This window comes from Lissotriton helveticus, chromosome 12, assembly GCF_964261635.1.
Source record: "Lissotriton helveticus chromosome 12, aLisHel1.1, whole genome shotgun sequence".
Lineage (NCBI taxonomy): Eukaryota > Metazoa > Chordata > Amphibia > Caudata > Salamandridae > Lissotriton > Lissotriton helveticus.
In genome coordinates this window covers 70,555,160-70,583,144 of record NC_136073.1, presented here as the reverse complement: position 1 = coordinate 70,583,144, position 27,985 = coordinate 70,555,160, and the positions used below count along the sequence as shown (strand labels likewise).

At 46.8% G+C, this 27,985-nt stretch overlaps 1 protein-coding gene across 3 annotated transcripts in view; it reads left to right on the top strand.

Moving 5' to 3' along the window:
* KDM6B (lysine demethylase 6B) overlaps positions 1–27,985 on the top strand; it is a 960,064-nt gene that overhangs the window by 127,697 nt on the left and 804,382 nt on the right. The gene's annotated exons all lie outside the window — the stretch shown is intronic.

The following is a 27,985-nucleotide window of genomic DNA, read 5'->3' as shown; positions in this document are numbered from 1 at the left end:
TGGCTTCAGCGGTGCTTTTACGCGGCTCCTCCGGTGGGAATGCACATATTTTGCTGAACTTTCCTCTTCGTAGAAAAGAAATCAACGTTTGCTTCATGTTCCACTCGCCTGACGGGAAGGTAGCTCAGCTGCTCCATGCGCCTGCTGCAGGTCAGAACGTTGAATGCCTGCAAGGTGGGCCCAGAGGTTCATCCTTCAGCGGCAGTTACTGGTCCACCCAAGGGTGCAGCTGGTGCGAGCTGGCCGCGTCGCCCTCCATCGGCCTCTGCAGAGAGGCCACGGATGGGGCTGGTGGCCCCTGGTCAGGTTTTGAATAGTCATCGGTTTGTGCATGTGGGGGCTGCAGGGCACAAGTCCTAAATAAAGAAGTGGGGGGACGCTCACAGACAGGAAGTGACGGCACGACCGGAAGTGACGTCACGAAAAGGAAAAAAACCTGTTAAAATAGGTATGTATTTAATAGTTCGTGTATCGCTTTTGCGCAGGGGGGACGGCGTCCATCCATTGGTTGAAGATCTCCGCGTCTATTGGGTACCCTGGCAACGGCGAACCTGGTAGGTGAAGGGGCGTGGTGACCGGCGTGGTGTCCTGCGGCAGTCCGAGAAACTTCCGATTTCAGCCATCCACCCGCGCGCTCCTACTTTGTAAGGGTGGACGCGGTTTTGATTGAAAATGGTGGACGGCGTTTTGATTGAGCAGGGTGGACGGCGTCCACCCTGGAAATCCCTCGAAAATAAGTGGGGGGATGCCGTCCACCCGCGTGGTACCCCGACTCGTGCCCTGGGGGGCTGAGATGCCCAGCCGGGTGCATGTGTGGATAACCGCATTGAAGGAGTACGGGGTGATGGCGGGCCCAGTTCTGGAATACTCTCAACTCCAGTACATTAGCTCCTGCAGATGTTAGTCCTGAGGTGCACTGGTAGCAGAGTTCTGAGAGTGGACCCCGGTACTAGATTAACAGTGCTTTTGGTGTGATTGAGGTGCACTGGCAGAGCTGTAGAACTGGTACCCTGTACTGGAGCAGTAAAAAGCGCTGCTGTTACAGTATCGATGCCGCAGCAGATCGCTTAGTCCTGAGGTGCACAGGTAGGCAGGGCTTTAAGTGGGCCGGGTCTTGCCGGTGCTCCACGTTGGCAGTTCTTTAAAGCAGGTGCTGAGACGGGTCCCTATGGGGCTCTCCATTTTTGCCCTCACCCTCCGGACGGAAAAACTAATCTTAACTGCATCATTGGCACCCTTCACTGCCTTTCATGTAACTTCAAAGAGACTCCTTATAGTTCTTTCACAGTCCCACCATTCCAGAACTAAAGCATGTTCAATATTATATACAGTGAAGCCATAGTTGTAGCATAAATAAATAAAAAATAAAAAATATATTTATCTTATGCAACTAATAAACATTGACACAGCCAATCGTACTGGCTTGTTGTAAGTGGAATGTTACTTGTTGTATTATATTTCTGATAGATACATCTGCCAGTGGATTCCTCACGTTGTGAATATCCCCCTGCGTTAGCAACGTTCTGAAAATTCTTTGCAGTTCGCCGGCGTGGACGACGTGACAGGAACGCACGACATCGCGCGCGGCTCCGCTGACGTCACTGACTCCATAATAGGCCTACGCCGGCGTGATGACATCAGTTCCCTTTTTTTGGCGTCGTCGACGCTAACGGTTTCGGGGAACCACTGTAGCTGTTGGTAACTTTGTTACTGTTTTTCTCTGTTTGACTTCTTGCTTCTTTGTTTCTCGCTGAGGATGTCATCTAAGAAGACCGGGTTCAAGCCTTGTGGGGAGTGCGGCAAGATGATGTCGATTACGGACCCGCATGAAGATTGTATCTGGTGCCTGAGTTCGGACCACGATGTCAAAGGCTGTTCTTCATGTAAGAAGATGAACCTGAAGGCTCTTCGAGAGAGGGAAGCGAAACTTCTGGTGGCGAAGTTGAAAGGTAGAAAAGAGAAGAAGACTTCGAGATCGCGTTCGAGTAGGGCGAGGTCGAGGTTCTGCACGGCATCGCCTTCGAAGTCGTCTTCTGGTCATGCTTCGAGGTCAGCGAAGTAAAAGCATAAGAAGCAAAGGCATGGATCTCATCATCACTCCGGTAAGGACTCTGAGTTGAGGCCGAAGTCGCCTAAGAGGAGGCATAGAAAAGATGAGGTGTCTCCTTCGATTGGTGTTCCAGAAGGTGAGGCTTCGCCCTTGGAGTCGCCGGTGCATTCTCTGGCTCCGGAGTTGGTTCCCTCTATGGCGCCGTCCCCGGCTCGAGAGGAAGAAGAGGCTCCTTTACAAGAGGGCTCGGTGACTCCAGTCAATCCGCCTGTGGAAGAGGAGGCGAATCCGGAACCTCCGAAAGAGCATCCTATGGGTTCTTACCCGCCCTTCCCAGCTCCAGGTCAAGACCCCACTTCGTTTTTAAACGCGATGTATGGAGTATACTCGAGAGCTTTGTACCCCTCTGGTGCACCTTCGGGTCCCATGGGTCCGTTGGCATATAGTTTAGGAGTTCCCCACTCCTATGCTCCAGCTCCTTTTATGCCATTTATGCCGGCGCAAGCTTCGCCTTGGCATTTCTCGGCGCCGCCGAAGTAGTCGATGCCGATTCTATCGACGCCGGCTCCGACTCGACCTCGTGAGCAGCAGTTTGGGCTTCCGGATACGATCTCGACGCCGGCTCCGGCACCGTCTGAGTCGGTCACGGATCCGACGGCAAGGCTCGTGAAGGAAAGATCGATGCGGAAAGCTCAGCGTCTTATAGAGGAGCAGAGATATAGAGAGGCTGAGGCTGAGATGGAAGAAGGTGAGCTTCAGGAGGACTACTTTGATGATTTGAGGGAAGCTAGTGGCTTAGAGCTTTCCCCTGAATGGGAGCTGTCCTCTGGTTCTGATGCTCCTTCAAAGGACGTTGCACCATACCACGTGGCTATTAAAAAGGCTGCAGCTCTTTTAAATTTGTCTTTGCCTACAGCTGAATTCAAGGCTAATATATTGACTGAGGTTCTTCATTCCCCATCTTCGGTTGTAGAACCATTGCTTCCTTTTAATGAGGCTTTGACTGAGCCTATATTGGAGGTTTGGAACAGGCCTCTTACAGCTCCTGCAGTGGCTAAGGGTGTTGCAAGGAGGTATAGGGTAGCTCCTGGTGATCCTGAGTTTCTATCCTCGCATCCTTTGCCTGAAAGTCTGGTTATACAGGCAGCCTATTCAAAGAAGTCTGTTGGTGCTTTCCCTCAAGTCCCTGGGGATAAGTAGTCCAAGAAACCGGATCAGAATGCGAAGAAGATTTTCTCTTCTGCGAGTATGCCTCTAAAATCGACCAATGCCACATGTCTCTTGGGAAGATATATACATGCTCTGATGGACTCTGTACGGCAGTTGGCTCCAAAGATTGCTGAGGACAGCAGGAAGGATTTTGATGAGGTGTTGGCTGATACACAGGCGGCTGCACGTCAAGTGATTCAAAGTGGACTTAACACTGCTGATATAGTTGCACGCATTCCAAATCACCACACCACAACTCAATGCACCCACCAGCATCAGTCTACTAAGCTGGAACTGCAACAAAGAAACAGAAGCTGACTGGTTCAACTGCCTCGACTCGGACCAACCCAACACCACCAACAAAGTCGACAAGGACATCACCAGTTTCAATGAATGGATCAAGAACTGTGCATATTCCATCACCAAATGATTTATATCCCCACCACATCATCCACATGAGAACCACCAATCGGCAACTTCCTCACCCACATCAATCCCTCCATCAAATCTGCCACCTTTCCAGAAGACTGGAAACCTGCAACAGTCAACACCCTCCACAAAATACCATTGGCCGAGCCACAGTAAAGTGAGCAACTTCTGACCCATCTCTCTGTTCCCATACCCAGCCAAAGTGACGGAGAAGGCCATCAACAAACAACTCACCTACCACCTCAAACACCACGATCTACTTGACCACACCCAATCAGGTTTCTAGCGCAACAAGAAGACAGATATAGCACTTATCTGGTCCACAGACGACATCAGCACAGTATTGGCCCGTTAAGAAATTGCTGCCCTCATCCTACTCGACCTCTCTGCCGCCTTTGATACAGGCTCGGCCACATACTTGTCAGAAGTCTGCACAGCAGAGGCATCCAAGGACCAGACCTCAACTGGTTAAACTCCTTCCTTACAGGAAGAACACAGCAAGTCAGACTACCAGCCTACACATCAGAACCCAAAAATCTGATCTGCAGAGTCCCCCAGAGTTCTTCACTCAGCATTACCCTGTTTAACATCTACATGACACTACTCACTAGCATTTTTTCAATGTGGGTGGTTAGTGGTCTAGGAAGTAATGACGCCCTGCTGCTTATGCATGTTGTGTGCTAGGTGTCTGGTGAATACGGTGCAAGAGGTAAGGGAAACACCCTATAACCCCAATGTATGTGAAGTAAAAGATCCTGCACTACTCACTAACATCATCAGGGCACAAGGTATCACCATCATATCCTACACGCGACAAGACGGAAGTGCTGATTTTCGGGACCAAGAACTCTCCTTGGGACTCCACCTGGTGGCCATCAAAGCTCGCACCAGACCCACCCCAACCAACTACACATGAAACCTGGCTGACAAGCTTCACATGACAGCACAGGTCAATGCGGTTGGCTCTTTCTGCTTCCACATTCTCCACATAGTCTGCAAGATCTTCAAATGGTTATCCCAGAATACCAGATGCCCTACCTGAACAACTGAATTTACTTCCACCATCTCACCAGACACCTACACTCAGCCTCACTCTCACTCACACACACACACCTTGCATTCCGCAAAAGCAGACCAGAAATTCTAGCATTCTCCTACATCGTACTCAAAACCTGGAATGACCTTCTCAACTCATCACGGCCTCCACCTCACTTCTTGAACTCCGCAAGGAGCAGAAGACCTGGCTCTTGGACTAACCCATCGGGCCGACACCCAATATCTTCAGTCTCATGATTTTAAGCCTGATCCAAAAGAAGTGTGGCGCAGGGGCCAGGGTGCCTGACTCCGGACTCCGGGGTTCACGGTTCGATCCCCGGTGCCGGCGGCAAGTTAGCCCAGCACCATGTGACTCTGGGCAATAACTTGCTTAATATTCCCGAGGGCCCCCAGCGCCGGGACACCACTTCGGAGGTAGCTGTGCGCTTTACAAATACTGGTATTTCATTTCAGAGGATAACCTCACAGGTGTTTAGTCGTGTTAGACAAATCCACATAACATAACACTGTGAATAGTAACGCAATCTGTCTTCTGCAAAATACAATCGGGCGGCAAACGCCAGCCCCGCTCTTACATTAGGCCACCTCAGGCGGCAAAAGCAGGGACCGCCACGGGCAGCACAAGGCCGAGCTACGCCTCTGATGTTAATAATCCAAAAGAGGAGGCTGCACAGCAACGATTACAGTAACTGTACTGGAACAACCTTTTTAATGAATTCTGAGCTCAGTCTTCCATAAATAAAACTAGCAGCGTACTATGAAGCTCTAAAGTGACTGCGCGGTGCTTAGGTGAATCACGTGAGGAAGCACAGTAAGTTAAATATGCAGCCACCAACCTACATAACCATCACTGAGGCACTGTTGTAAAACACACCCTTTCCACAAGCTTCCCAGGCGCAACCTCTACACCAAGAAAGGTCAACTTCATTCATACACCAATAAACTTGTACTCTGAGGCAACCGCAACAATATACTCGCAGCAGCACATTCCTGGGTTTCGAGCTCTGTTGCTCGTAATCTTACAGACCAATGAGTTTCATGCTTCAGAGTACACAGTAGCGTACCAGCCACTGATTTACATATTTTAGCACACCCTCTGCAGATGGATGCATAACATAGCATGTGTATTTGTAAAGCACACGTTCACCTGTGGGCCTCTTGGCGCTGAATAACAGATGTTTATTGTCACCTAACTCAGTGGTACTCATTTTATCGACCTTAGAAGGATGAAAGGATGAGTGGGCCCACTGGTATTTAAACCTGTGACCATGAGGTCGAACACAGGCCCCTACAGTGGACGCATTAGTCCACGAAGCCACCAGACCCGGGTGCAGGTGCGCAGTTGTGTGTACGGTTCCTGAGATGCGTTAGGTGAGGATTAGGGTATACCGGTTGTGCTATATGTTATTCTGTTTCATTGTTCACGAGGTGGCCCCCACGGATGGGTTGAAAAAGACATGTTTCATATTCGCAAGACACACTAAAATCATTGGGTGAGTAGATTGGAAATTCACGAGATGTCTTGTAGTGAGGAGTGGAGTCAGGGTTGAAGATACTTATTGCAGTATTCACAAGATGCTATGGTTGAATGAGAGCTGGAAGACACCAATTTCTGAGCTGCCATTTGCTGCTTTTATGCCTGGTTATAAAAGTTTTTTTTGAATGTTGCGGTCCTGTGTGGAGTTTACATGTTGCAAAGCCGTAGTATGTTCTTATATCTCGTTGTGTCCCCGTAGTTCTTGATTCACAGTCGCTAGAGGCATCTGATAATGGACTTTTATGTATTTGTCTATAGCTCTTTGCTTCATCCACCCGTCTCTGCTCCTGCATGATACTCTATGGCATATTGCTTGTATCCTGGACTAACCAGTCTGCTAGTTCACCAGTTGGGACCTAAGACTGAGCAAGTTAGTACAAACTCCTGTACTGATGTACATGTAACAGTAACCTGTAACTAAACTGGATGTTTCCTGATCTTACATTGATATGTACTAAAGGCTATCTGTTATTGCAGCAGAGCCCAGACTGGATACTGTGCAACGGGGCTCCATCACACCATGCTTCTTTCCCTTGGATCATATGTGGAACTTGGCATAACAATTAGTCTGTAAGAACTGGCGACTCCTGCCCATTCAACGGTACTAGGATGACCTAAAAAATCTTTGCTTTTTGGCCTGATCTTTTTGATTAACAACATATAGAGTATTTTGTAGGCCTGGGTGTGAAATCCTGATCTGCTCACAGTTTTTATCAGCTCCGTGTAGCGTAATGTGTTCAAAAAATCTCAGTGGAGTGGAGTTTTTTCCTAACGAGCAAGTAAAATCTTACTCCAGATCACCTCCCGGGGAGATTTCTCAATGCGGGCAGTTGCGGATGGTCGCCACCGCTCACGTTAACAAACCTTCCGCTCTCATTGAGAAACCTTCTGCTCGCGTTGAGAAACCTTCCAATCGCGTTGAGAAAGCTGCAGCTCAAGTAGGACAGCTAATCGAGTGGCAGAAAGAAGCAGTGCCCTCTTGTGCTTCACGTGGTGATTTGATGCGGGACAAACACTTGGTGCTAAAAATCAGCATGAACTTCCAAATTTACCTTGGTGACTACAATCTCCATTGGAATGATTGCAGTGACGCAGTAGTTAATAGCCTCAAAAGTTTCCTTACCGCTTCTGACCTCACTCAAATTTGCAACACCCCGACACACGACAAAGGCTCGATCCTCGACCTGGTCATTTCCAAGGAAGGCACCACTCAACTCGACTCAATACAACCTTGTGACTGGTCAGACCACCATATTATCACATTCCTCATCAAGGAAAAAGTAAAACTCATCCCGGTGCAATACGCCATGCCCAAAGTCTGGAAAAGAGACATGAGGAAACTCAATCCAAACTCTCTACCCCCCAACAGCTGCAATCTCCTACTCCCCCCTGCCGACACTTCTGACGTTCAGGTCCTAACTGACCACTATCTCAACTCCATGGCCACAATAATCAATGAGGCCGCTCCAATGCAATTGAAAAGAGTATCCACTAAGATATCCAACCCCTGGTGCAACGGGAGTCTCAATGAAGAGAGACGGGCTATGCGATCGGCAGAGCGTACCTGGAGATCAATTCCCTCGACATTGCATCTCAAAACTCTTAGGAAAAAGAGAAATGCATACTTCAGGAAAATAAAACGCTCAAAGTCAGAGTTCTTCAGAATCCAGCTAGACCAAGCAAAAAAACGTCCAAGTAAATTGTTCGAACTAATCCGATCTCAATCTAAGGAACAACCCCCAGCTGTCGACATTATCAGCACTACCCCTTCTTGTGAAGATTTCGCAGCTTTCTTTAACAATAAAACTGACAATATAAGGAGCGACCTCCTCAATGACGCAAGGCTGTACTCAATACCCAACTGCATAACACCCATTAAACTAAAAAACAATGCGACATGGTCATCCTTTGACACCTACTCTGAAGAAGAAATTGGCAGAATACTCAGCACCCTAAAACCATCCAATCACCTCACTGACCCTCTTCCTGCTAATGCCGTAAAAGACTTCATCCCTCTGCTACTCCCACTCTGGACTAAAATTATCAATAGTTCACTACAACAAGGAACCATCCCGGACTCCCTCAAAGTGGGACAAGTTACACCTTTACTGAAGAAACCAACAGCCGACCCCACTGATCTAAACAACTACCGTCCGATTACCAACATTCCCACTCTCGCCAAGCTGCTAGAAAAATGCGTCCAACTGCAAATGACAAAGCACATAGAACAGTTTATCTCCTCAACCCACACCAATCAGGCTTCCGAGCAGGGCACAGTACTGAAACCGCTATGACTCACAATATTGACGACGCCATCCAAATCTTAGATCAAAACAATACCTGCCTCCTCATCCTTCTTGATCTCTCTTCAGCATTCGACACAGTGAAACATGAGAGCTTACTCGAACTCCTAAAATCAAGAATGGGCCTCTCTGGGACTGTGCTTCGCTGGTTCACTTCCTTTCTACACAACAGGTCTCAAAAATTCAAGAGCAAAAACCTAATGTCTTCCCCAGTACCGATATCGTTAGGCGTCCCTCAAGGATCCTGCCTATCCCCTACTTTGTTCAACCTAGTTATGGAACCTCTCACCACTCTGCTACAAGCATCCAATGTACACTTTCACATGTACGCCGATGACACTCAAATATACCTCTAATTACAATCCCCCAAAGACATCCTGAGTCTGAATTCAACGATCAGAAGCACCCAATCTTGGTTGGCTGACAACCACCTCAAACTCAATGCTATGAAGACTGAGTTCCTCCTAATCTCACCTCCCACGAAAATATCTTCCGCACAAACATGGCTTAAGCACCTAACAGCACTCAATGTCCAACCGACCATCGTGGACTCAGCTAAATCCCTAGGCATAACACTTGACACCAACCTCAACATGCAGCAGCATATCAGCAAGGCTACTAAGGGGGCGAACTTCCAAATAAACACCTTGAGAAAATTGAAACCCTTCCTCCCAGCAAAAGACTTCCAAACAGCAGTACAAGCTCTAGTCATCCCTCGCATAGACTATGGCAGCGTGGCCCTCTGCGGCCTCCCCCTAACGACAACTGCACCCCTAAGAGCGTCACTAAATGCGGCTGCAAGACTCATCACTGGATCAAAAAAGCATTTGCATATCTCTCCTGACTTCAAAGCCTTGAACTGGCTGCCTCTGGAAGCCAGAATACAGCTGAAAATTGCCTGCATGACGCACAAGGCTATACACTTGAAATCACCCAGCTACCTAACTCATAAGTTGACAATCTCTGGTGGGTCCAGAACTACCAGGAGCACGAACAATCTTCTGCTGAAACCGCGAAGATTCCGGAAGGAAAAAACCTACAAACGCTCCTTCTCTGGTATGGCGCCCAGGATCTGGAACGCACTTCCTCCTGAAACAAGGCTCATCTCTTCCTCCCTTCTTTTTAAGAAAAAAGTCAAAAGTATCCTTTTGGCTAAATACACTTGAACAAATTTGTTTGATTTACATTAAGAACAGTATTAACAGTATTGTGTTATGATATTGCCTATATATTCCTATGCACGTGTGTTTTGACGTATTTTAGTCCTTCATTTTTTACAGCGTTTTGATGGCCTTCGCCCCAACTATGCACTGCTACCTCATACCTGTACTATGCGTACTATACGTACTATTGTTTATAATAATATTACTCTGTATTATTTACAGCGTGTTGATGGCCTACGCTCCAACTATGCCTGCTACCTCATACCTGTACTATACGTTATATTGGTACTATGTTATATACTATATTGGTGCTATGTACATGAACTTGTTGATGGCCTACGCTCCAACTATGCCTGCTACCTCATACCTGTACTATACGTTATATTTGTACTATGTTATATACTATATTGGTGCTATGTACATGATCTTGTTGATCTACCTCCCTACTATGCCCCCTTGTTCCCCTACCCTCCACCTGCCTTTGTAAAGCGCTCTGTTATCTGCAAAGATCTTGTTTGCGCTATATAAAACTCTCAAAATAAATAAATAAATAAACTGTGCAATGTTATGCACTCTGCCGCTTGCGGAACTCCACGTAACGCTCCAGAATTTTTTGGTTACTTCTGCGAACTCCACCAATGCCTAGTATTTTGCAGACCTAATTGCCGTCTTCTACACACTAATTGCTGCCTTCTACATAACCATAGTATTGTTCAACTGATACCTAGATTTAACTTGTTGTTAACTGTCTCCGAGAGGAACACTCTTTTTTTTTATTAGGGTTAAAAACCAATCATATTTCATAGTTTATGACCTTGAATTAAAACTGCAGACCACAAGTTATGGTGTGTTTCAGAAACCAGCCATAGAGCTATCCAAAACTTCGAATACATGCATTGAGAGGGTGCATCGGCATATAAAGGAAGTACCACTCAGAATGTTTGTGAGCACTCTATATATGTTTAAAAAAGACCAAAGACTAGTGCTATATGATGTTCAAGCATATCTATATGAGCAAAAAGAATTAATATGAGGCTTACCGCTACCATTATAAGAGCCGCAACTCTATCCAAACAAATAACTCCTCAAACGTTATTCTTTTGAGGGAATGTTAACAGTGAGCAGTTATTAATACCGAATACAGTGCTTAACCTCAAAAGATAACACATGACACAGTTAAAGTGGTTAGCTTGAAATTGTGCTGCACGCTGCATAAAAGTGCTATGCACATCTCTGGTAATCCAGCTGATGTCCCAAAACGGCCTGCAAATATTTGTTTTACAAATACCACTCATTCTCTCTGCCTTTGATTGTGCCTAAACCAAGAAAAACTGATTTCAAAATAGGGACGAGTGGAAAAAATAGTGTCTCTCTCCCAAAACTAAATAGATGTTAAAGATTTTTAAAATGCAGTTATGTTGCTGCAGGTTAGCAGTGGAGAAGACTGAAAAAATAACGCAGCTATTTATGCCAAGGGCAGCCTGAAGCCAACTGTTGGTCTAATTCTCAAACGCAGAGTTTGATTTGATAAATTATTAAAGACAAAAACGCAAAAGATTCACCCCAAACCTCAGAAAAGCATGATTTATTTTAGGTTTACTCCCGCTTACTTTATGCCTGCGTTAATGCTACCTTTTAGAATTTCTCAAGCCAATCTTGGGCACTCTGCTGGAGATGGAGCCTCTATCCACCTAAAAAGAACCAACATTTCTCTATTTTTCACAAAACAAAGTGGTGACTTATGCTATAGGGTACGCAAGTTAGATAAGTGGTCACAGTAGGAGGAAATTAAGTAAAACAGCTAAGGACTCTACCAATGTTGGTGCTCCCTTGGTACCTATATCCTGCCACCACGGGTGGAAAATCAGTCCTACAGTACGGCCCCAGCACAGAATACATACAGAGAAAATGGTACCAAAGCACAAACAAGTCCCAATAGTTAACTTTAGACAATGATAAGTCAATTGTAATGGTAGACCTAAATTTCTTTATCCTTGAATTTATTCTTCTCCAAATCTTTGTAACACATACAACACATCTCCAAAGAGCAGTCGAAACCGTTTTTTGTCTACAAGACTTTTTCAAGCCTTCAAAGAGTGTACATAAAAAGGCTCAAAACACTGAGGTGCGATGACAACCCAGAAAACACATGTAACCCAAAAAGGGTTATACTACAGTTTAAAGGCCGTAGGAAGACAGGTCACGCTTGAGGGATGAAGAAGAAGTGCTAAAAGTGTAAGAAAGTGATTCTCCCATAGCCGGAGTCGGATAGGCGTTGCTCAATGCCGATTCTGGTGCCAGTAGAACCCAGGGGTTCTATGTTGTCACCTGTGCATTTTCATGACTTTTCAGGCACAGGAGAGGACTGGGAGGGGGTGAACCCTTTAGAACACCAGAATGTGTCTGCAGACGGACTGGTATGAGGAACTTGGGGCAGCCAGTGGACTGGATACATCCCCAGATACTGGCATGCTTTCTCCACCAACTGTGGCCACGGAGGAGTGGGCATCTTATGCCATGGTGGTAAGCAGGGCAGCTGAGGTCCTTGGACTGAAGTTGCCCTCTATGCAGGTAAGGACTAATCTCCTGACCAAAGTCCTTCAGCCTGGGGCTTCCACCTCTGAACCCCTTCTGCCCTTTAATGAAGCACTGACTGATGTCCTACTAGGCAAGTGATCCAAGCTTTGCACAGGGTCTCCTGTAAACAGGACAGTAGCATGCTGCCATCGCCGAGCTTCGGGCGACCCAATGTTCCTCAGCCAACACCCCAACCCTGAAAGTTTGGTGGTGCAGGCTTCAACTTCCAAGGGCACGTTCCTGTCCGCCCTTCCGAACAGGGAATTCAAGATGTTAGTATCACTTGGGAAGAAGATTTTTCTTCCTCCAGCCTGGCATTGCAGTCGATGAATACTGCATGCTTATTGGGCTATTTCTCCCATTCACTCTGGGAGAAGGTTGCGGAAATGCTGCTAGAAGTCGCAGAGGAGGTCTGGGATGTGCTCTCCCAGGCAGTGAAGGATGGTACAGATGCAGCAAAATTCTCCATCAGGTATGGACTTGACACAACTGATTCGCTAGGCAGAGAGATTTCTTCAACAGTGGCCTTATGGCGCAACGCCTGGCTTAGAACATCTGACTTTTCAGGTGATGTCCATGCTAATTTGATGGACATGTCCTTTGATGGATCCCGTCTGTTTGGAGAGAAAGCAGACTCTGCCCTAAAGCGGTTCAAGGACTCTTGTGCTACGGCCAGATCCACGGGCCGCTCTAAGACACCTCGTGGCCAGTCTAGCTTTTGCCCTTTCATGGCAAAGGAAGATGGTTTCAGCCAAGCCAGCCCTATGCCAGCCACTGTCCTGCACAGACTTCCCAAGTTCTGGGTGGACGCAGTTCATTCCATCCTAGGGATGGAAGCCAGAGATCGTCAGCCGCAGCCTCCAAGTTCTCCTAGTCTGACTCTGCAAGACCACGCCACTCCAGTGGGAGGGAAAATCCATCATCATGTCCTCCAGTGGAGGTCCATAACATCGGACAAGAGGGTCTTGCAGATCATTCAGGAGGGCTGTTCTCTGCCTTTCCATTCGTTTCCTCCTACTCCGCCAATTCAAGAACGTCTGGCAGAGTATCATTTAAAGTTACTCCAAGAGGAAGTCACAGCTCTCCTGGCCAAGGGGGCTATTCAGTGCGTCCCAGTTCCAGAAATAGGCAGTGGCTGTTATCCCCGTTACTTTCTGATTCCGAAGAAGAACAAAGGGTTGCGGCCCATTTTAGATCTTCGGAGCGGCAATCTCTTACTCAAGAAGGAGAAGTTAAAGATGCTCACTCTAGCTCAGGTCTTGTCTGCCCCAGAAGAAGAAGACTGAATGGTAGCGTTGGATCTGCAGGATGCGTATTTTCACATACCCATCACTTTCAGTTTACCGTGCTCCCCTACGGCCTTACTAGTGCCCCTCGGGTGTTCACCAAGGTGATGGTGGTGGTCACAGCTCATCTGCGCAGTTTAGGGGTGTCAGTCTTCCCCTACCTCGACGACTGGCTGTTAAAGGCGCTCTCGTCCCAGGCTGTCGTCTCCCACCTTTAGACTACGGTGGACCTCCTGCATTTGCTGGGGTCCTCTATAAATGTCCCGAAGTCGCACCTGACTCCTTCTCAGACGTTCCCTTTCATTGGGGCTGTTTCTGGACACAATGCAATTTCGGGCCTATCCTTCCGAGCAGTGAGTCCATGATATTCAGGTTATAATTCCGATGTTACATCCTCTACCTGGATTTCGGTGAGATGGACTCCGAGGCTGTTGGGCCTCATGGTCTCCTGCATCCTGTTGGTAAAGCATGCCAGGTGGCATATGCAGGCTCTGCAGTGGGACCTGAAGTTCCAGTGGCCACAGCATCGAGGCAATCTCACTGACATGGTCCAGATCTCTTTACCTTATTTTTTTGCTGTTTTTTTGTCCATCCCAGCTTGCTCTCATTGTCACTGCTTACGTATATTTATTTCTTTTTATCTCTTCTGTTTCTGCCTTTTCCTCTCTATTGCTCTGGCTGAAAGTATGATGACAATGATATCTCAGTTTCCAAAAGTACATGCAGATACCCACCCCCTGTTACCACCAGAACAGATTAAGCAATTGTGGCCCTAATCACAAAGGTAATATTGATTGTAAACCCAAGTTTATGGCCACAGTAGTGAATACCACTAAAACTGTGGCAAGTGGGCGTCCCAGTGTGTGGTTTGCCTGGGATATTTGGGAACATGTAACAACAACAAAAGAGTGTTCCTGTTCTGGTTCAGGTGGAAAAAGGGCACAGAGCACAAGGAAACAACAAAGCCCAATAGGTTTGTTAGGAAAGCCCTCACTCACCGACCTGGTCGGTGACTTGCTTCATCATCGGGCCCCACCGGGTGTGACCGAATGTCACCCCGGTGTGCTTCGACGCCAGAGTTACTGCGGAGCTGGTTTTCGTGATGGGAGGGCTATGTGGAAAATTACGTGAATAGTGTCAAGTGGTGAGATTAAAATTGCCTTGTATGTGTCAAAAATTTAATTTTAATCAAAGACCATCAAGGGCAAGGTTAAAAAATGTGTAGGTGAGTAGAGCCAACTAATTGGATGGTCTTACTCCCTCTAGCATTAAGTGAATATGTGAATGGTCGACATGGACATGTTTCAGCCGGTGTGGTATCATTAACCTGGCATTCGTCAGGACCTATGGTGTTAAACCTCGGCGGTATGGGCACTCTAAGGCCCACCCTACCAGAGGGCTTGAAAGTTAAAAGATCTGTGAAGTGCACAAAAACACAGAGGCGGGCTTCACCACCCGAAGGTAGGACGCACACACCTCCAGCCTCTAAAATTTAGAGACTAAAAATAAAAAGGCACCTGTGAAGGTAAGAAAACACAGACAACACAAGACAAAAGAAACATAATTAGAATATTTTGTCAATTGATTTAGCCAGATTCAGTCTATTTCTAGTGCTCATAGTGCCAGGGTGCACCACTCATGCAGAATAGCAGAGGTGCGTGGCTCTGCCGTTGGCTGAGGCTACACGATAAGTCATATTGTTAATATGGTGGCACTGTCAAAGTAGATTGCCAATTTTGCAAAATCTAACTGTGTAAGTGCACAGGGGAGGGTTTTTCTTCCCTCTGTTTTGCTTTGCAGGATGTGCCAAATGCGCCGTCCCCTCCCTCCCGCGGTCTATGGGGTGGATTTTCATCCCTGGTGAAGTGAGACCCTCCCTCTTTCTCGCCACTTCTTGACTGCTTCATTGCTGACTGGCCACTGGCCATTTGGCCCATTGATCGATGAGTGACAGAATGTTGCGTGTTTATTTTCACTGCCATTTCGCCCTCATTTCACGTATCAATACCCTCCCCTGTGCACTTACACAGTTAGATTTTGCAATGTCTGTGTTTTCTTACCTTCACAGGTGCCTTTTTATTTTTAGTCTCTAAATTTTAGAGGCTGGAGGTGTGTGCGTCCTACCTTCGGGTGGTGAAGCCCGCCTCTGTGTTTTTGTGCACTTCACAGATCTTTTAACTTTCAAGCCCTCTGGTAGGGTGGGCCTTAGAGTGCCCATACCGCCGAGGTTTAACACCATAGGTCCTGACGAATGCCAGGTTAATGATACCACACCGGCTGAAACATGTCCATGTCGACCATTCACATATTCACTTAATGCTAGAGGGAGTAAGACCATCCAATTAGTTGGCTCTACTCACCTACACATTTTTTAACCTTGCCCTTGATGGTCTTTGATTAAAATTAAATTTTTGACACATACAAGGCAATTTTAATCTCACCACTTGACACTATTCACGTAATTTTCCACATAGCCCTCCCATCACGAAAACCAGCTCCGCAGTAACTCTGGCGTCGAAGCACACCGGGGTGACATTCGGTCACACCCGGTGGGGCCCGATGATGAAGCAAGTCACCGACCAGGTCGGTGAGTGAGGGCTTTCCTAACAAACCTATTGGGCTTTGTTGTTTCCTTGTGCTCTGTGCCCTTTTTCCACCTGAACCAGAACAGGAACACTCTTTTGTTGTTGTTACATATTATAATTTGGGGACTAAGAGTGTTCACGACTCTCCCTCTCTCTCTTATTGTTTGTAAATATTTGGGAACATGTACAAAAATGTTTGGGCATTCTCAAACTCTTCTTCGCTCATTTTTCACCTTGAAAATGGTTGGCGATTTACTCCAGCCAGATGCTAGAGGAACTCGGTTTCCCGGATGCAGAGGGGAACAGATCACAAGAGCATACTTGCAATAGGGCTAGGGAAAGGGATTTTTGTGGGGTAAGTTATTTCCCCATGGAAAAAAATGTATTTGCAGAGGCAGGGGCGTAACACAGGCCCCCGCAGCCCACGCGGTGCGGGGGAGCCCTAGCTCCAAGGGGCCTCCTTGGCACTGAACTCTGGCCGGGAGAGCTCCTGATTGAGCCCGGAGGGGGCCCCCCTAAGTACCGTGCAGGGAGGCCCCCTCACTTTTCTTTACCCCAATGTGCAGAGGAGTCCTTTTTAGGTCGAGCATGGACAGTGCAGGCGCTGTTCTACGCGTCCTGCTGTATTCGAGTATGGACATGAAGCTCTGCCCATATTTTTCATTGACTTATGTCATTGTCCTGTAAATGCTGGCTTCTGATTCGTTAATAGGCTTGTTACTCCCTCCATATAGGCCCTTTTTTTTCATTTGTTACACGGTATGTCTTTTTTTAGTCTGTAAGGACTAATTTCTTTAATGAGTTTCTCAACATGGCACAGCATGCTTTCCTGCAACATTCAGCGCGCGCCTTGCATGCTTTCAATTTCCAAGCAGCCCGCGACAATGGCAGCCGCTTCTTTAAAATGAAATAGGTCTCGTACTTTATAAGAGTTTGATCTATTGCCATTGTAAACGACAATGCCTTTTATTTGTGATGTTTTTAAATCCGATAAATACAATTCATTGTCATTTACAAAGACAATAGCTTAACCTCTCGCAAATGCAAGACCTATTGCATTGCAAATGCTTGTTCATCCTGTGCCAAGTTCTCTGCTATCACAAACTCTGCTCAGTGAGAACAGGAGCCTTAAATGGACCATCTGGGGAATTAAATGAAAGATCTGAAAACCCAAGCAGACATCATCAACCAAAGCAAGACTCTAGAATAGATTGCTAAACATAATAGACCAAGGGAAAGAGAATAGTTTTTTCCTCTCCAATGAATAGCGTTTTAGGACACGCCTCATGACGTAATCAGATGTATTTCTGGAAACCCACACCGAGTTCAGCTTTCCAGGAACCTTTCTGAACAGCAAATACTGGTAAAAAGGTGGAGCTGCCAATGTGTGTTTTCCGTGAGTAGGGCCAGGATTCCTTTTAATTCCACCTTCTATGAATCAATTTCTGTACGTGTTTCCCTCACCCTGAACTTTAACAGCAGCAGTATTTCGAAAGACACACTGATAGCTCTTCTGAAACCGCTTTACCTTCTGGAAAAAAAGCCTGGCATGTACCACGTCTTCGTTTTGTTACCTACATCTGGTGTTTACCTTGATTGAGTTAGGCACGGTTCCCAGTTCCAAAATGGACCACCTTTCGCCAGAATGGCTCCTTCCGCCGGATGGCAGGAAAGATGTTTCCGACCTAATGTCTTTGGAAACCGTCGCAGAGGGGTCATTTTGTTTCAAGGTGACATAGGACGAAATTCTTCTGCATCCGTCCACTCCTCATCTTGCTGCGGCCTGATAACGGGGAGGGAACCGTGGTATACTCCTGTTTAGCACCTGCTTGGCTTTGCTATTTTTTGTTTTAAATTACTATAGATTATTTCCAGATGGCTAATATGTGACGTACACATTTTACACGTGATCAGAAATATTTTCCACTTTTACAAAATCGTGGCGTTTCATATTAGTTATGAAGGAATTTTTACCACATGGCGTCCATACTGCTGCCATTTTGCTGCCAGTCAGAAATGTAACAGATGAATTATTTATATAAGAGGACTCGTATTTTTTATGCACATTTCGAAATTATCATTCCACTGGTATATGGTGTAATTTGCCCCCCTCTCTTCACAGAAATATGGTTCTGATCAGTGGATCAGGGAAAATAAAAGTATAATACATTGTTATCATTTTATTCTTATTTTTCTGCACGGAGCCAGGTTGGGGCGGGGCTGGGCTGGTTCACAGGAGGAGGAGGAGTCTGGACACTACTAAGTGTGCATGACAGTTTGGGTGGCCGTCTTGGGCCGGCCACACCATCATGCACGCTAAGCATTTCCTCCACCCGGCTGTGCTGGAGAACAGTCCCAAGGCGCCCAGGAGCTGCCTGAGCGGCCAAACATGCTGCTCAGACCAATCACGACGCTGCTCTCATGCTTTAGACAGCAGCATTGTGATTGGCTTAGTGAAGCCTGTGAGCTTCCAGGAGTCAGGAGGAAGAGAAGGGGACACAGGAGAGGTGGCAGCCGTAAACGGGCAAGGGATATTTTTTTCCTATCCGCCACCCCCATTCCTTACCAATCCCCAGTGAATGTCTTCCTTAATTTTTCGTCAGTAGAAACCACCCGAGGCGTTACATTGCTGAAATGTCAATGTAAATACACGTTTCTCTATCACAGATGCCATGTGGCACCATACATAGCACCATTGTTCGTGAAGGCGCCGCCACCTGAGGAGTTGTGTTGGCTGCATCAAAGGTCAGCCTTGTGGCCATGACATTCGTTTCTTTATACCACAAGCCACAGATGTTAATTCTCGAGACACCGCAGAGCTCTATTTTAATATTTATTCAGTTTTCCTTTGTGAAATCCTGCACCCAAAACGGGGCTTAAATCCCACACTAAATGCAGACAAAACTCTTCTGCAGATCTTCTGGAGCTGTGCATGTTATGAGTGGTGGTTGAGCACAACACTGATACCCCGCCTTGGCTACGAGAAACAAGCATTGGCAAACCCAATAGGTCTTCCCTATGCAAAATCTAATCTTTTAGCTATGTTGCAAAGTAGTGTGGCTGTGCAACATGCATGCGTTGGATTAAACCCTGTGATGGCCCCTAGGCAGTCAAAATGTCGGGGCTCATCTCGCAAATGATCTCCTAATGCCCATTGCACTGTATTTGTTTACAAACTGACAGCTACCAGATTATGAGTTTTTAAGAGACAAGCTGTTATGTGAATCTGATTTCTCTGGTGTATGCACTTTAAGTTATTAATTGGTACATTATATTAATACAGTATTTTCTCTTTAGAGTCTTTAATTTAAAGTTTTCGTTACTTTGAGTTGACTTTTTTTTATCTTTTGGAAACAATATTTAATAAACCTTGATTGTAATTTTCTTTCAAGATCAAATCAATCTTTTTTTTATGATCCATTGTTGCGGGCCTACTAAAAGGAGTGGGGCCCATAGGCAGGTGCCTACTTTGCCTATTTGGTAAAACGGAACTGGCAACATGACTAAAAGTAAAATTAGATACAAAAATGGTGTGAATTGACCACAGCTGGCAGCATCTAAGTGCTTCTTTTCGTATGGCGGGTGAGGGCATGGCAAAATGAACAACAGGGTGGGAGGGGGGGTTGCAACTCCGAACACAGACAACAGGGTTGCGAGGGGGACCTTGTGACATGGACAATGGGGGGGAGGGTCCGGGAGAGTGAAAATGCAACACAGGCAATGGGTGGATGGGAGGTGGTAAAAGCGCCATGGATAATGGGGTGGTTGGTAGAGGGTAAAGGCAACACGGACACTGGGAGAGGGGCAAAAGCAAAGCAGACAATGGGGGTTGGAAGTGGGTAAAAGTAACATGGACATCTGGTAGTTGGGAGGGTAAAAGCAACAAGAACAACATAGGAGTTAAAAACAAACACGGATAGCGCGGGGTGGGAGAAGGTAAAAGCAACAAGGACAATGGTGGGTGAGCGCGGTAAAAGCAACATGGACAACTGGGGCGGAAGGGGGAAAAAAGCAAAAAAGGACAGAAGAGATCAACAACTGGCAAGCAACAACAGGAGAGTATACCTCAATCCCAGCACGCATTATCACAAATGGGGTCACCCTATAAAGTCAAAAGGACCTGGGTATCATATGGTACAGAAAAACAGTGGTTCAAGACTATTTTAATTTATGATCCCAAATGGATTCCTGTTTGTAAATAGTAAGGCACGTAAGATCATAGGCACCCCCAGAAATACACAATTTATTCAGAAGGACTAAAAACCTCCGTTTATTTAGTCACACAACGAGAATATTTCAATTGAACTTAATCATTTCAAAAAACGTTATTCATCGGTTATCATCAGCCGGAAAGGAGTGTGTGAAAAGTTGGTGCTCAAGTGAAAGGAAAATAAAGGAAAAAATGGCGATTCAAAATTTGCAAACAACAATAACAAGGGGCTATACTAGTTGAAAGAACAGTCTCCCTTGATATATTCAAGCCTACCCCTCTGGGTACAAACTTCACCTTTAAAAGCCTACACCCTACTTCTGCCCCTGCGCTACAGGTGTAGTTACACTGGGAATTATAACAGTTGTTGTGTACACGAAAGTACCCAGAGGGGTAGGCTTGAATATATCAAGGGAGACTGTTCTTTCAACTAGTATAGCCCCTTGTTATTGTTGTTTGCAAATTTTGAATCGCCATTTTTTCCTTTTTCCTTTATTTTCCTTTCACTAATTACAACAGGAATCCGTTTGGAATCATAAATTAAAATAGTCTTGGACCTCTGTTTTTCTGTACCATATCAATCCCAGCACGAGCAGCATCAGAAGTCTTATGAAAGACAATCAATCAGTACTTTGTCCTTGCGCCCGAAGAAGGAAGAGAAAGTGAAGCTGGCACATGCTGCCCAATTGGGAGGCAGAAAATAAGCATCACAATTAGGCCAACAAATAGTAAGCAATGGGTGGGCTCCAAGCCCCTTGTCGCATACAGTATTACTCACAGGCTGGAGCGCTTACAGCGCAGTGCTATCACAGGTGAGATCTAAAAAGGAAATGAAGGCGATCTTTACGGGAGGCTAAAGGTTAATTGGCCTTGGATGAAGGCCCAGGTAAGGTGGCCGTATCCCATTCTCCGTCATGAAACTTGGACAAAATTTCTGAGTGGATCCACCATTCTTTTAATTATTTTACTACAGATGGGGCCTTCCACCAGAGCTCCAGATGAAAGAACTCCAGGCGTTGCAGTTTCGAGTCACAGGGGTGCAGTTACCCTGTTTCTGCTGAAGCTGTCTTGATGTACAAATGAGCCTATTTATGCCCTGAAGACAGTCGTTCGTCTGTCATTCAACTGGAAACCAGTGGCAGCCTCCCAGGAAGCCATGCTTGTTGTGTTTGAAGTTAGGGTGCCGTCCGCCACTTTATCCTCTTTGGATCCCATTGCCCTTAAATGGCTACATTCTGCTCCCCTGATTTCTAAGATATTGCAGCAATTTTGGTTTTGGCATTGCCAGAGATTAAAATTAATGTGAGTCCTCTTACATTGCTTCTGACATTTTTTCCCTCTGATCTGATTGCGCTCTTGGCACACCACCATGCCATCCTTTAGGATCTGGTAGTCAATGCAGCAAAGAGAAAAGTTAATAAGAGGAATCATCTCACAAAATTCTTGTTGAGGACTGCTTAAAGCTTTTTGAGGAAGTTTGTTACAGAGGACCTTTCCTTCCAACAGGAACGATGGCGATGGTTCGAAAGTAGGCTGCCCCCTCCTACTGATTTGGGTAGCATGTTGCTAGCTGACGGTGAGAAGACCAGTGACCTGGACACTTCCCATGAGTTGTCTCTCCTGCGTTATTCCCTCTGCGGAGGGCTCCTTCCTTGGAGTGGTGATTGGGAGTGCTGCAGATTCTTCCGAAATTGCTCTTTCCTCTACTAAGGAAATACATACTTGCTGTCGATAAGTCCTTGCAGCCAGGGCAGCAGATAGAGTCCTTGTTGCTTTAAATGAAGACCTTTGTGGGCCAATCATGGCAGGTAAGAGAGGGCGATTCGCTGCCTTAGAAGCTAAAAAAACAGATGGCTAGGGAAGCTCATCAGACTCGAAGGGTTCTGCCTTCATGACGGCTCGCTGCGCTCTGGAGAACCTAGTTTTTTAGGCATCTTCCGAAAACATAGCCGAAGACTCTTCCCTGGTAATGGAATGGAAACAGCTGAACACTCTGGGGAGAGAAGGCTTTCACCTCAGAGGGACTCGCTTTGAGGCCTTGAAATGTCTCTTGTTCTATTGGCCCCAGGGGAGATGTTCACACTGGCTAATTCCTGTCTGCCTCAGCACAGCAGAGTCCATTCAACAAAATGCTAAATGGCGACGAGGCTTTGAATCATATGATGCAAGCGTGGCTATCACATGGGTGGCTGCGACAGAGCACCAGTCCTGTGTTTCCCGGGGGCCTGTGCTCTCGCTTGCAACAGCTGACCAGGAGATGAATGGAACGCGGCCAGGTCTTCACGCTAGCATTTCAGCCCCAGGTGGAAAGAGATGAGAGGTGATATTTTGCTGGCTCCATGCAAGTGAGGGTTGTACCCTTCTGTCACATTGTTACACTTCTGTTACTTCCTTACGTCAAAGGGGAACAACATGAACACCCACTACTTGCAGCACCTGGTCCTGAAATATTAGTGTACAATGGCATGGCTATCTACGGTGCAGCGGCACCGGGCCTGACCGTGTGTGGGACCCACTGCATCCAGAATATAGCTGTTGTTTACTATCCAGCCAGGGGTACGTGTGTCCGTATTCCTTGCTTGAAATGGGGCCCAAGGTATGCCATGGTCAGTGTCAAGGAAGGGACTTCTGCCAGATGATGATGTGAGGAAGGTTGCCTCAAATATAGACAGAGGCAGATGTGAGGGCTAGTATGGTTCAGTACTGGGGGAGGGGCGGGGGGGGCGAAGGCTACATGTAAGTCAGGATTGAGGTCCACTGTTAGATCTGTGTTAGCAAGGCTGCGACAAATTTGGCTTTGTAACACCTGTATGTATATCCAAGTTATAGAATAAGGCTAGGTGTAGCCTGCATGATGTAGGTACATTTGTAAAGTTGTTGAGTCTGTTCATTTCTAAAAGGGGATGCTGCATATGACTGAGGTGTTGTAGAAGCATTGTGTGCAGGTGTGTTGAGGCCTCTGTGGGGCTTGGTAAACCTGCTGCTCTGCCCTGTGCATTTTGTGAATATTGTTCCATTTCTTCTCCAGTGAAATTTGACAATCTGCAAACCCACTATAGAGCACCTGGTTTTAACACTGTTGGTTGCACACATAGAATGACACTCTAGTTCCTGAATGCATAAAGGGCCTCCTACCTTGGTTATAGTAATTGCGGCTACTCCCCATCATCCCAGCCTATGAGTTGATTGGCATTGGTGGCACTGATGATAGGTCCAGGCTGCAGGCCTTTCAGCTGCACCGATGGTGAGGAAAATGCCTCCTGGTTCTCTCTGTTAAAGGGCCGTCCAGTTCATTACTAGTGTCCCCTGCCTATCATGTGTGGAACATAGGCCTGTAGCTTGTTTGCGTTGTGTTCAGCTGGGTTGGGGAATTTTGCCATTCCTTTATTAATATTTTTTGTTCAGGGGCTGAATGAATTGCTCCTGCAGCTTACCCCTGTTTGATGGATCTCACTTAACAAAATGGGCCTTTTGCTTGGCTTAGTCTGGAGACAGTACACCTCCCCATCTTGACATGTTCCACATGACCATGGTGTACCTGCTTCTGGAGCCCATGAAAACGGAGGACAATATGCACTTCACCCCATGACGAGAAAAACCTACATCTTAAAGAAAGCAGAACTCTGGTTCAAACTTCTGGCGTGTGCATCGAAGCAGTATACCCACTTGTAGAACTTTGTGTGTACTCTGGGCTTCATGGCGGACCTTCACTACAGTGCTGGGTGGACTTTTGTCAGGGACAGAACCTTTGCTGGTTGGTGGCTGTGCTCCCATCAGGACCTGACCCCACGTGAAGACCTTTGCAAGTCACAGCTGACTGACTAATCATCAATGTTTGGAGAAAGTTTTAAGATTTATACGAATCCAGGGTCTTTTTGGTGTTATGGCCAGGTCTGGAGGTGTTTTTTGATCTATTGATAGCGTGATAGTAAAAGTGACTAGATAATGGTTTGTCCAAGTTAAAAGGGCAATGCTCAGAATTTCTGTGGCTTCAATATTTGAAAAAACGTCTAAATTATGGCCGGCTCTATGAGTGGCCGGTGATTCATTTGTTTGAGTTGGAGCATTTTCATGTCATTCTCCAATTGTCTGCAAAGAGGGTCTTCAGTGTTCTCGAAGTGTACATTAAAATCCCCAATGACTAGGAGTTGATTGGGCTTAATACTTAGTGGGGTTAGCTGTACAAGGAGGTTGGTGGTCATTTGGGGCTGATAGCATGGTGGTCTGTAAAGGACCGCACCTCCAAGAAGCTTGTGTTCTTTACGGAACAACTGGAAATCCAAGATTTCACAATCTGTTAGAAGGAAGCTAAGTGCCATAGAGCAGATAAAAATATCTTTAAAAATAATTGCTATGCATCCTCCAGTGCGGCCAACTCTATCACACTTCAATATCTCTAATTGTATGGCCAGCGATATTTCAGGTAGAGTCTAGTCCTAAAGCCAGGTCTCTGTAATAAACACTAGGTCCGGCTTAAACTCTGAAATAATGTTCCAAATCTCTAAACCGTGTTTAGTTAGGGACCTACAGTGCATAATTTGAGCCGGTGGTTTCCGGTGCTCAGCATCAGCACTTAATCATCAACACTGGTGCTTTTCATGAGGACCAGGTAAGGACAGATTCATTTATGGTAGACCCAGGGAGATAAGTGATTTGCGCAAAATCGCAGGATGTTGAGTAGATGCTGAGACTCAAACCTGGCTCCCCAGCTCAGGAGTCTGCAGCTCTGGACATTACCCCACATCCTCTCACCACTATCATAGTTCTGTTTAGGTGGCACTAACAGGAGAAATAGGCTGTTGCAAGCTGCCTCTTGATGAGAGCCCCAGCACTTATTTGTTTTTTTACAAATTAACCACTGGGACCTTGCATTAACATACATGCATTTCAGGTTTAAATCCGTATTACTGGTTGATAAGTAAACCATTGGCTCCTTCACTGGCCAATTCAGCCATTCACAGTTTAAACAGGAAAACGGTGGTGGTTGAGGCTGAAGGGCAGGCTTGAAGAATTTTGTTCTGGTTTTAGTACCAGGATAGCACAGGATACTCAAGGTCAGGATTGGGGTCTGCTGCTAGAGCTGCCTTTCCACAGTGCTAGCATTGCATGGGTCTTTGCAGATTGGGATTGAGGTGTTCTGAAAAAGTTCTGTGGGTCCTGTAGGAGAGTAGGGTCTGCTTCCTATGGTCACCCCCACTTTTTGCTTTTGCTTCACTGGTTTTCGACTTAGATGTGGCTGTGGGCCTGCTAATCAGACCCACAGCCCATATGCACTCTCTCTAAATTCACACCATGTACCCTAGGTACATCCACAATTGGGAATTGGTTCACCTTATCAGCCCCTGTAGAAGTGTACCCTAGGTACTCAGGGCATATGTGTAACCAAGGCCTACCAGGGGCTGCAGCATGTATTATGCCACCTCTGGCTGGCCACTCAAACTGACACAACTGGCTGATCACTCAGCTGGGGCACGGTTGTGTAATCACCCCTTGCTTAGGTATAGTATTCCTATATCTACCCTTAAATATAGACACACAGTAACCTATAAGTCACTCCTATGGCAGGCCTTAACAATCCTGGAGGCAGAGTGCTTGGTTATGTGCGAGATGGTGCTCTAGCATGAGCTAAGCCTGTCTGCAGCTTTCGGAACCATGTCCTTATAGCTGTTCTATGATATCGCCATACCATATACTCTTAAGTGCATTATAATCCTCGCGGTTGAATGCTAACTTTGGTTTGGCTTTATCTAAACATGTCCTGTAAGGTGTCATACGCTTTGGAATACTACCCCCTAGCCAATTCTGGCGACGGGGGTAGCATTCTACCCTTCTAGAGGGAGAAGACATATTAGTTCGGACTATCCCGGTTAAAGTTAACCAGAGCCCCAGTGTCACAAAATGGACGCTGCTGCCACAGACACAAGTCGGACCTCCTGCTGCTGGGAGTCCTTTCAGTCACGAAGGTTTGGACAATAGGTTTCCTGCCTGGAGAGGTGTGAGTACCACCCCAGACAGGACTTTGTGTATTGGGACAGGGAGGGCTGAATAGATTGAGACACTGCCTGAGGCACACTAGGTGCTTCATGCATACCCCAGTTCAAACCGGTTGCTGGGACACTCAGGACCCAGCTCTGGCGCGAAACTGGACAAAGGAAAGGGGGTGTAACCACCCCCCTTCCTGGTCCCACCCATAGGAGGGACCTAGTGAGTAAACCAGCCCCCTTTAGTTGTATAAAGGTAGGAGCTGACCCAGGAGACTTTAGATTTATCCTGATAACTACTTAAAATGAAACTCTGGACCCTTCGACATTCACCTGAGCTGAAGACTGAAGAATCTCCCTTGTGGCCAAGGAGTGACCACCTTGGGCAACCAGGCACCATCCAGCAACTCGACGGCTTGCTTTGTCCCCGTTCCCGCTGGAACCCGAGCACAGAGCCTGACAAGACCTTGACTCCCGGACCTCTCTGACCCCACTGCACGACTCCAGCACAGCTGAGCCCCGTGGAAGGCGTCGGAACCCGTGGAACCAGGCAACTTGGAAAGTCTTCAACTTGCTAACAGCGCAGCTCCTGAGGCATCCTCGAAGCTGTGCACTGGGGACTGAGACACCTCGACACCGAGCTCCACCAGCACCGAAGACCAGCCCTCCACACTCCACGAGATCTGCGTGGGGCCCTTCTGCTTGTGTTCTACTCGACGCGTTGTCTCAGTTGCTGGCCAGTTGGCTAGTAGCCCTGTGACGACGATCCTTTTTGGATATCCATCGCTGGTCTGGTTGCTCCAGACTGGCGCTTGCTTCCCTGAAAAGGTGAAGTACCTCAGACCCTCCTGATCTGCACCAGAAGCCTTTTGTGTATCCTGCGTGGGTTGGCTTTGCTTAGGCTTGTTGGCTCCAATCCGGAAGTCGACCCCTCCATCTGCGAGAACCTTCGTGGGACAGCTCCTCTCCAGCACCTGGTCGTCCTCGACGCCTCCTGGTCCGCGTGGCTTCAACGACAAGCTTCACAACAGCACCTGATTGCTCCTCGACGACGTCTGGTGCCTTCCTGGTTCCACCCGGTCACTGGCTAGTGACCTAGACTCTGTCCCCTCTGCTTTCAGGTCTCCTTCATCATCGATCCACCCTTGGATCCTACCGGACATCTTCCTCCTGGTCGCCTGCAGCATCTTTCTTCACAGGCTCCATAGACTTCAACGGCGAAACCCGACACACTTTGACACCTATGCACCCGCAGCCAGTGGGTGAGGTAACGCGAGTATTTCGGTGCTCCTGTAGGGATTGACTATCCTAGTGTCTAGTTTTGTTAGTTGTATATTCCTAGTTAGACCGGAAGTGTCCTAAATCTTCGATTACTTACCTTTTAAGTTCCCATTGACTTTCTATTGACTCTCGCGTGAGTGTACTGATTGCATGCGCCGCCTGTGGGCCTCCTACTCCTAACCTAAGGTTCAGATAGTGTAGCCCCAGCGATTCTCTAGGCCCTAGGCCTTTCCTTTTCCCGAGTCGTGGTTCTTATACCACTTACTTAGTATATGGTTTTACGCGCCCCTAGGGCCTAACTGTAAATTGTGCTATTTA